The sequence below is a fragment of the Gobius niger genome, assembly GCF_951799975.1.
Source record: "Gobius niger genome assembly, chromosome: 9".
Lineage (NCBI taxonomy): Eukaryota > Metazoa > Chordata > Actinopteri > Gobiiformes > Gobiidae > Gobius > Gobius niger.
This window is the reverse complement of record NC_136860.1, coordinates 1,692,587-1,702,586: the sequence shown is the minus strand read 5'-3', so window position 1 is coordinate 1,702,586 and position 10,000 is coordinate 1,692,587. Positions and strand designations below refer to the sequence as shown.

Genomic DNA, 10,000 nt, shown 5'->3' with positions numbered 1-10,000 from the left:
TTTCAATGGAAAGTCTCCAATTTTGGCCAACATGTCCCGAACCCCTGTGGCTTTCAAAATCATCAACCACATTTTTGAAAGATTATTGGGCGTGGTCATGACAAGGCCGCCACTGGGACGCCATTTTCAGGTGATTTCAAGTGGAGACAGTGGGCGTTGATGTCGCAGCCGTTCGGAGTCGGGGGAGCGGAGCTGAGCGCACAGAAGGATCATGTGGAGTCCCGGGGCTAGGCAGAGGCGAGATGAGCTGTAGTCGATTATAACAAGCTAACGGGTAACCTCGAAAAAACATTGTCCACCTGCACAGATAATGTCCGTCTTTGAATGGTATGGGCTCCTGCAGATCCTGGTGTCGTCCATGGGGGTATAGTTAGAGATCCATAGGGCATGGCAGATACAAAGAGAAGCCTCCAAACAGCAGTTATTTTTCAGGCAAGAGCCCCGTCCAAGCGTCCGGTGTGGAAGGTTCGTCTCCAAATCACATCCTGTGTGGCCATTGTTCACAAAGTGATAAACAGTAGCTCCTTTCCAACAATAAAAATTAAAATGCACCGATCGTAGTTTCAATACTGTTGAGAAAACGAGCGCAGTGTTGTTGTGATGCCACAGACAGCGTGTGGAGGGGGCGTGTCGGAAAGGCTCAGAGGTTCTTAAAGAGACAGGGGCCTATTTCAAGTCATTTGCTACGGCCATTTTGAAAGAGCAATTTTATACAAGGCAGTTATTCTAATTTACTGCATTTACAGACCAACAGAAGGTTTGTCATCATTGTAGTGTGATATAGACTGGTGCTATGGGACTGACAAAAGCAGAACACCCCCTCTTTAACTGAATGTTCCACAGTGTGGCTTTAACTGTGGAGCTCCTGCCGTCTCCTGATCTCCATCCTCTGTTTCAGCCTCTCCTCCGGAGCCGAGATCAAAGCGGGAAAGGAGGAGGGGCTTAAAGCGTGACCAAAGGCGGCAGCGCTGATGTAACGGAGAGAAAACCACGGGGAGTTAAACCCGCGACCCACGCCTCGGCACAGAGAGGGTTTGGAGAGAGAACAAAGAGACACGACTGTGGCCTGAGGAGCAACAGCTGAGACGAGACGAGAAACACTGATTAACAACAGGTTTAAATAACAGGTTTAAATACGGGAAACACGTTCAATGATAAAATACTGCAATGATACTTATATTTTCTATATATATTTAGATATATTTGTTTTAATGGCGTCGACCAAAGTGCAGTAACATCATAAAAAACACTTCCCACTAAAATGTAGAAAATGTATCAGGATTAAATCGATTAACGTCACAATAAGAAACGATGAATCAAAGTGAACCTCTTCACGCCCGCCTGAACCCAGGACATTCTTCACCCCGTGTGGCTTTACCCAAATCTGAGCCTGGGTGATTCATCTAGTTTGAATCTAATGGAGATTATAATAAAGGTCGATGGCGATGACCTGGTGGTGAGTTTTAATCGGTCCTGTCTGGAAAAACACCTGACACCTGTCAGGGCAAACCCAGGGAAACACTCAAACACACAGGAGGCTCAGGAGGCTCAGGGACCTCAGGAGGTTCAGGAGGCTCAGGAGGTTCAGGAGGTTCAGGAACCTCAGGAGGCTCAGGAACCTCAGGAGGCTCAGGAGGCTCAGGAGGCTCAGGAGGCTCAGGGACCTCAGGAGGCTCAGGAGGTTCAGGAACCTCAGGAGGCTCAGGAACCTCAGGAGGCTCAGGAGGCTCAGGGACCTCAGGAGGCTCAGGAGGTTCAGGAGGCTCAGGAACCTCAGGAGGCTCAGGAGGCTCAGGGACCTCAGGAGGCTCAGGAGGTTCAGGAGGCTCAGGAGGCTCAGGAGGCTCAGGAGGTTCAGGAACCTCAGGAGGCTCAGGGACCTCAGGAGGCTCAGGAGGTTCAGGGACCTCAGGAGGCTCAGGAGGCTCAGGAGGCTCAGGAGGCTCAGGGACCTCAGGAGGCTCAGGAGGTTCAGGAGGCTCAGGAACCTCAGGAGGCTCAGGAGGCTCAGGGACCTCAGGAGGCTCAGGAGGTTCAGGAGGCTCAGGAGGCTCAGGAGGCTCAGGAGGTTCAGGAACCTCAGGAGGCTCAGGGACCTCAGGAGGCTCAGGAGGTTCAGGGACCTCAGGAGGCTCAGGAGGCTCAGGAGGCTCAGGAGGCTCAGGGACCTCAGGAGGCTCAGGAGGTTCAGGAACCTCAGGAGGCTCAGGGACCTCAGGAGGCTCAGGAGGTTCAGGGACCTCAGGAGGCTCAGGAGGCTCAGGAGGCTCAGGAGGTTCAGGGACCTCAGGAGGCTCAGGAGGCTCAGGAGGCTCAGGAGGCTCAGGGACCTCAGGAGGCTCAGGAGGTTCAGGAACCTCAGGAGGCTCAGGAACCTCAGGAGGCTCAGGAGGCTCAGGGACCTCAGGAGGCTCAGGAGGTTCAGGAGGCTCAGGAACCTCAGGAGGCTCAGGAGGCTCAGGGACCTCAGGAGGCTCAGGAGGCTCAGGAGGCTCAGGAGGCTCAGGAGGTTCAGGAGGTTCAGGAACCTCAGGAGGCTCAGGAGGCTCAGGGACCTCAGGAGGCTCAGGAGGCTCAGGGACCTCAGGAGGCTCAGGAGGTTCAGGAACCTCAGGAGGCTCAGGAACCTCAGGAGGCTCAGGAACCTCAGGAGGCTCAGGGACCTCAGGAGGCTCAGGAGGTTCAGGAGGCTCAGGGACCTCAGGAGGCTCAGGGACCTCAGGAGGCTCAGGAGGTTCAGGAACCTCAGGAGGCTCAGGAGGTTCAGGAGGCTCAGGAGGCTCAGGAGGTTCAGGAACCTCAGGAGGCTCAGGGACCTCAGGAGGCTCAGGAGGTTCAGGAGGCTCAGGAGGCTCAGGAGGTTCAGGAACCTCAGGAGGCTCAGGAGGCTCAGGGACCTCAGGAGGCTCAGGAACCTCAGGAGGCTCAGGAGGTTCAGGAGGCACCAAGAGGAGCCGGGTTTCACTGTAAAATCAGCCACAAAGTTTAACTGGTCTGAAGGTAAAACACGGGAGGAGCCCATACCCGTGGCTATGGGCGGGCCATAGGGGGCGGGCCATAGGGGGCGGGCCATAGGGGGCGGGCCATAGGGGGCGGGCCATAGGGGGCCGGGCTTGTGCCCCCCCAGACACAGATGTGGACGCAGGTAAACGCCGTATAACCACCTGAAAGCAGCATTACCGTATAACCTCTTTAATATATCACTCATTTGTTATTTTTGTGCTTTCTGCCCGATTAGAGACCGGCCCAAACTCCACAACAACTGTTTCCTCTCCTGAAACCGAGAGGGGACAGTTCATCCCCCTCTTTCTCTGTAGAAACTGTAGGTCCGTCTCTGGTGAGTAAGTGTGTCTGACAGAGAAGAGCTGATGACGATCGAGCAGGAGGAAAACACCAAGGAACGAACCTCCACAAGTAAAGGAACTCAAACGCCAAAGTTTTACATCAGTGGTTCCCAAGTCGGGACCCAGCGCTACCCTCGGATGACCGGCCCAAACAACCCAAATAAAACCTTCATTTGTCAAATATTGTACGACATATTGTGTTTTCCCACACAAGCAGCAGATACGCCTTTACACTGCAGTCCAAATGATCATGTTAATGACATTTTTCTAAGATTTTCTAAATTGAGAGTCAGCATCATTTTCAAGTCTTTAACTGGTCGAGGATCATTTAAATGTGGTGGAAAAATCTCCCAGTGAAAACAGTATTTTTTTCAAAAATAAATATAGTAAAAACCTCAAAATCCACTGTTCCAAATTATTATGCAACTCATCGTTTCAATACATTTTAAAGCTCGTAATGAACTGAAAATGGTCATTTGTTGTATTTGTAGCATTAGGAGGTCATATTTACTGAAATCAAAAGCTATTTCAATCAAAAAAATATTAACAGGTGAAGTTATATTTTACCATAAGAGCCCTTGTGTGAAGCAGCTTCAAAATTCTTAAATCCATTAAACTTGTGAGTTTTTGGACAGTTTCTGCTTGGATTTCTTTGCAGGATGTTAGAATAGCCTCCCAGAGCTGCCGTTTGGATGAAAACTGCCTCCCACCCTCATAGATGTTTTTTTTGTTGAGGCTCCAAATGTTCTCAACAGGGTTGAGGTCAGGGAAGGAGGGGGTCCACATCATGAGTTTCTCTCCTTTTCTGCCCATAACACCCAGTGATGCAGAGGTTTTCTTTACAGCAGGACATGGTGCGTTGTCATGATGAAGAGGATTTTGTTTGGGAAAACACGGCTCTTCTTTTTGTATCATAGAAGACAGTGGTCAGTCAGAAAGAGGTCATTTTCACACCTTCAGGGATCCTAAAGGGGCCGACCAGCTCTCTCCTCATGACTCCGCCCCCTCCTTACTGACTCAGCCCCCTCCTTACTGACATCACAGCCTTGTTGGGACATTGTGGTCATTCACCAACCATCCACTACTCCATTGAGTTGACCATCCAGGGTCACACGGCCTCATCAGTGAACAAGACTGTTTGAAAATGAGTCTCATGTATTTCTGAGCCACTGCAGCCGTTTCGGCTTCAGCTTCAATGAACAGTTTAGGGGAGGCCCGGATAGAAGGTTTATGCACAACTGCAGCCTCTGGAGGGTCCTACACCTTGATGTTCGGGAGACTCCAGAGGCACCAGCAGCTTCAAATACCTGTCTGCTGCTTTGTGGCATCTGTTCTCCTAATCTGATGTGTTTGTCTGGCAGAAACCGTCCATATTGTGCCTTTATCTGCACAAAACGGAGTGTGTTTGAATCATCCACAAATCTCTTATCAGTTCGATGATTACGCTTAATCTTTCATGAAATATCGAAGGTTTTCACACTTAGACCAAGGCATTCAACTATTTCACGCTTTTCATCAGCAGAAAGATCCTTTTTCTTTCCCATATTGCTTGAAAATGATGATCTGCATAATAAAGTGGAACATCCTTTTTCAGTAGTTTTTCCCTTAACTGGGCTTAACCTGAAAACGAATCATCCCAGGTCTCTGAGATTAATGTCAGTGATTCAAAGAGCCCGAGACACGACACCATCCATGAGTTTCATTATTATTGCTTTGTTTTAACCTTTTTGACACAAAAATACAATTTGCATAATCATTTGGAACGCAGTGTAAATCTGAAAGTCCAGCAGTTTCAGATGGAACATATTGAAAAAATGTTTCCTATAGACTCGCGACCCACTGAAAAAGGTTCTGCGACCCACTTTTGGGTCCTGATCCAGTTGAGATTCACTGTTTTACTGCAGGACCATGTGGGATTTTCTGCCAGGGCATTTTTAAAATACTGACACTATTTCTTGCATTTTAGAGCACTGTAAATGGAATTTGATCTCTTATTTGCATAATAATGTTTCTCTAAATCATCTTGAGGGCCAGAGGTTCTGAGCTGGGGGGCCAGATTTGGCCCGCGGGCCTGGCGTTGCCTACCCCTGCGATAGAGGCTTGTTAACAGTACGTCTCACGGTCATAGACTCTGTCCCCGCTCGAGACTCCACCATGTCGGTTATGTGCATTTCTCTCTCCGTGCAGCGGCCCGTGAACATCTTTGGGCAGTGACGGGTCGGGCTAGAAACAAGCAATCTGTACTTTACTACAAAGGGCTACAGAGGGGGGAGGGGGGGGGGGGGGGGGGGGGGCAGAGGGGGGAGGGGGGGGGGGGGCACAGAGGGGGCGACGGGGCGGGTCCTCGGCCAGTCTGAGGTGAGACTTCAGGTCCATCTGGAGGTGGACCACAGGGGGACTGGGCTCTGGGACTGAGACCAGGAGACGGTGTGAGTGGGTCCAGATGGCGGCGCCGTCTGTCCCTCTGTGGGACCGGGGGCCGGGGGCTGGACGGGGCTGGGGGGGTCAGGCCTGGACTCGGACCAAAGGGATTAGAGGATCAGGGGCCTGTGGAGCCGCGATAAGAACCGTTTCTCCACACGACCCGCCGCACCTCGGAGCAGGAGGGAGATTATCACAACATATTTATAGATTTATATATATATATATTTGTATAACCTTTCCTTTTGAAGGTTTCTACATTCACTCTGTGGCTGGAGTGTGAGCCGCGGGTCTGAGTGCTGAAGGTGTGATGATGTGAGTCCATGCTCGTCCGTTAATGTTTATTTTCTCTCTCCGTAATGAGGCTCATTTTGGGAGGTGTGGGAGGTTCGATTTTCAGCAGCGCCTGAAGCTAAAGGTTAAACTGTGAGGATCGATGCTCCGCACTGAGGCTTTAAACCCAGTCTGATCCCACAGACGATCAATACCTGCTCAGAACTCCCACAAACAAGGCCACAGAACAGCCGTGCACCTGCTCAGCTGGACTGTCTGGACACGCAGCGGCCATTTTGAATACTGAAGTAGAATTATGCAGTACTACAACATGTAACAATATTACATTATAAAAAATCATTGTTCAAAACAATAAAAACATTGTGTCTGTGGAGCGACAGCAGGATCTGCTTCACTCTGAAGACTAAATGAACTCATCAAAGAGGAAACAGAAAACCTTTCTCTGATTGTGTTTCAGCTGCTCGAGACAGTAGCATGCTACCAGTTAGCAACTGTCATCAATCAGCTGTCAATGGCTTCAACACAATAAACACGTGTGTCTCACATGTATGACGCTGAGGAAATACTACAGTCACAGCTCTGACCTCTGACCTCTGCCACATGTTGTATCCAAGGCCAGATGTTTGTGGTTCAGGGCGTTCTCTTGGAGAGGTCGGAGCTGAGCTGTTGAAGCTAAATGCTAACCGGTAGCATGCTAACATCTTGAGCAGCTGAAACACTGACTCACTGTTTCTTCACAGAGAGGTTTGTGCTCCTGAAGCTCCGCGTGAAACTGATCCCAGATCAGTTTGCTCCGCTCTCTGTAACTACACTTCACCTGAGCCGCCGAGAAACCAGAGCCCGAACCCGAGACCGGACTCAAGGCCAAGACCGGACTTTAGTGACGAGCTCCGGGTTTAATCAGACTCAGCCTGGCTTCAGTTTCTGTTTTCAGAGGGATTTTCCCAGAATTCACTCTGATTAAATCAGCTTTGAAGTCACGAAACTCACGAGGCTCTTCTTTCAGTTTGGATCAAAGCTCAAATGTGAGGAATCAGATCTTTAAGATCTGCGTCTCCGTGTTTGGTGCTAATGTTTTCCAGACGAGCAGTGATGGAGGTGAAAATGAAGTGACGATCCCGACACTTCTGAAGACGTGATGAAGACGTGATGAAGACGTGATGAAGACGTGATGAAGTGTAGGTGAACACAAAGCACACGCGTGACGGAGGTGAGGAGAAGATTCATATACTTCATATTTGTGAGAAACGGGTTCAAACAGAGACACTAAAGGCCAGAGGGAAAAACATGTAGAGACGTTTGAAACATGTGGATTAGTGACTCACAGGTGAAGAACATGTGAAGAACATGTGAAGAACATGTGAAGAACATGAGGACTCTTAAAATACTGCAGTTTTAGAATATTACCACAGTCAAAGTTTACCCAAATATTCTACTTTGTTTCTCGTCGTCAAAAACATATTTCCACAAATTAATTCAATAGACAGATAGAGCTGAAGGAGCTGAAGGAGCTGAAGGAGCTGAAGGAGCTGAAGGAGCTGAAGGAGCTGAAGGAGCTGAGGGAGCTGAAGGAGCTGAAGGAGCTGAGGGAGTTGGAGGAGCTGAAGGAGCTGAAGGAGCTGAAGGAGCTGAGGGAGTTGGAGGAGCTGAAGGAGCTGAAGGAGCTGAGGGAGCTGAAGGAGCTGAAGGAGATGAAGGAGCTGAAGGAGCTGAGGGAGTTGGAGGAGCTGAAGGAGCTGAAGGAGCTGAAGGAGCTGAAGGAGCTGAGGGAGTTGGAGGAGCAGAATGAAGCTCCGCTCAGCCATGAACCTCCAGAGTCTCCATAAAACATGAACCTGCTCAAACATTCATCTGCACCGAGTCCAAAACATCCACAGAGACTCGGCTCCAATTTAGAGGAAAATCTGCGGCTCAGATCAGAGCGAGGACGAGGAGGAGGAGGACGAGGAGGAGGAGGACGAGGAGGAGGAGGAGGAGGAGGACGAGGAGGAAGAGGAGGAGGATTAGGACTGCACTTTCACGTTCCTGACCTGGAGTAACCTCAGCCCCAGACGCTGAATATTTCATGTCTCTGAGCGTGAGGGAAATCCAGCATCGATCAGTCGGAGAGAGAGAGGACGGAGAGAGAGGACGGAGAGAGAGGACCGAGAGAGAGGACGGAGAGAGAGAGGAGAGAGAGGACGGAGAGAGAGGACGGAGAGAGAGGACGGAGAGAGAGGACGGAGAGAGAGGACGGAGAGAGGACGGAGAGAGAGGACGGAGAGAGAGGACGGAGAGAGAGGACGGAGAGAGAGGACGGAGAGAGAGGACGGAGAGAGAGGACGGAGAGAGAGGACCGAGAGAGAGGACGGAGAGAGAGGACGGAGAGAGAGGACGGAGAGAGAGGACGGAGAGAGAGGACGGAGAGAGAGGACGGAGAGAGAGGACGGAGAGAGAGGACGGAGAGAGAGGACGGAGAGAGAGGACGGAGAGAGAGGACGGAGAGAGAGGACGGAGAGAGAGGACCAGAGAGAGGACGGAGAGAGAGGACGGAGAGAGAGGACGGAGAGAGAGGACGGAGAGAGAGGAGAGAGAGGACGGAGAGAGAGGACGGAGAGAGAGGACGGAGAGAGAGGACGGAGAGAGAGAGGAGAGGACGGAGAGAGAGGACGGAGAGAGAGGACGGAGAGAGAGGACGGAGAGAGAGGACGGAGAGAGAGGACGGAGAGAGAGGACGGAGAGAGAGGACGGAGAGAGGACGGAGAGAGGACGGAGAGAGAGGACGGAGAGAGAGGACGGAGAGAGAGGACGGAGAGAGAGGAGAGAGAGGACGGAGAGAGAGGACGGAGAGAGAGGACGGAGAGAGAGGACGGAGAGAGGACGGAGAGAGAGGACGGAGAGAGAGAGAGGACGGAGAGAGAGGACGGAGAGAGAGGACGGAGAGAGAGGACGGAGAGAGAGAGAGGACGGAGAGAGAGGAGAGAGAGGACGGAGAGAGAGGACGGAGAGAGGACGGAGAGAGAGGACGGAGAGAGGACGGAGAGAGAGGACGGAGAGAGAGGACGGAGAGAGAGGACGGAGAGAGAGGACCGAGAGAGAGGACGGAGAGAGAGAGGAGAGAGAGGACGGAGAGAGAGGACGGAGAGAGAGGACGGAGAGAGAGAGGACGGAGAGAGAGAGGAGAGGACGGAGAGAGAGGACGGAGAGAGAGGACGGAGAGAGAGAGGACGGGGAGAGGACGGAGAGAGGACGGAGAGAGAGGACGGAGAGAGAGAGGACGGGGAGAGGACGGAGAGAGGACGGAGAGAGAGGACGGAGAGAGGACGGAGAGAGAGGACGGAGAGAGAGAGGACGGGGAGAGAGGACGGAGAGAGAGGACGGAGAGAGGACGGAGAGAGAGGACGGAGAGAGAGGACGGAGAGAGAGGACGGAGAGAGGACGGAGAGAGAGGACGGAGAGAGAGGACGGAGAGAGGACGGGGAGAGGACGGAGAGAGAGGACGGAGAGAGGACGGAGAGAGGACGGGGAGAGGACGGAGAGAGGACGGAGAGACGAGAGGACGGAGAGAGAGGACGGAGAGAGAGGACGGAGAGAGAGGACGGAGAGAGGACGGAGAGAGAGGACGGAGAGAGGACGGAGAGAGAGGACGGAGAGAGGACGGAGAGAGAGGACGGAGAGAGAGGACGGAGAGAGAGGACGGAGAGAGAGGACGGAGAGAGAGGACGGAGAGAGAGGACGGAGAGAGAGAGGACGGGGAGAGGACGGAGAGAGGACGGAGAGAGAGGACGGAGAGAGGACGGAGAGAGAGGACGGAGAGAGAGAGGACGGGGAGAGAGGACGGAGAGAGAGGACGGAGAGAGGACGGAGAGAGAGGACGGAGAGAGAGGACGGAGAGAGAGGACGGAGAGAGGACGGAGAGAGAGGACGGAGAGAGAGGACGGAGAGAGGACGGGGAGAGGACG

The 10,000-nt window shown here is 52.2% G+C and overlaps 1 protein-coding gene across 1 annotated transcript in view; it reads right to left on the bottom strand.

The window, feature by feature from the left end:
- Positions 1-10,000, bottom strand: part of tmeff2a (transmembrane protein with EGF-like and two follistatin-like domains 2a) — an 87,560-nt gene that overhangs the window by 42,549 nt on the left and 35,011 nt on the right. The gene's annotated exons all lie outside the window — the stretch shown is intronic.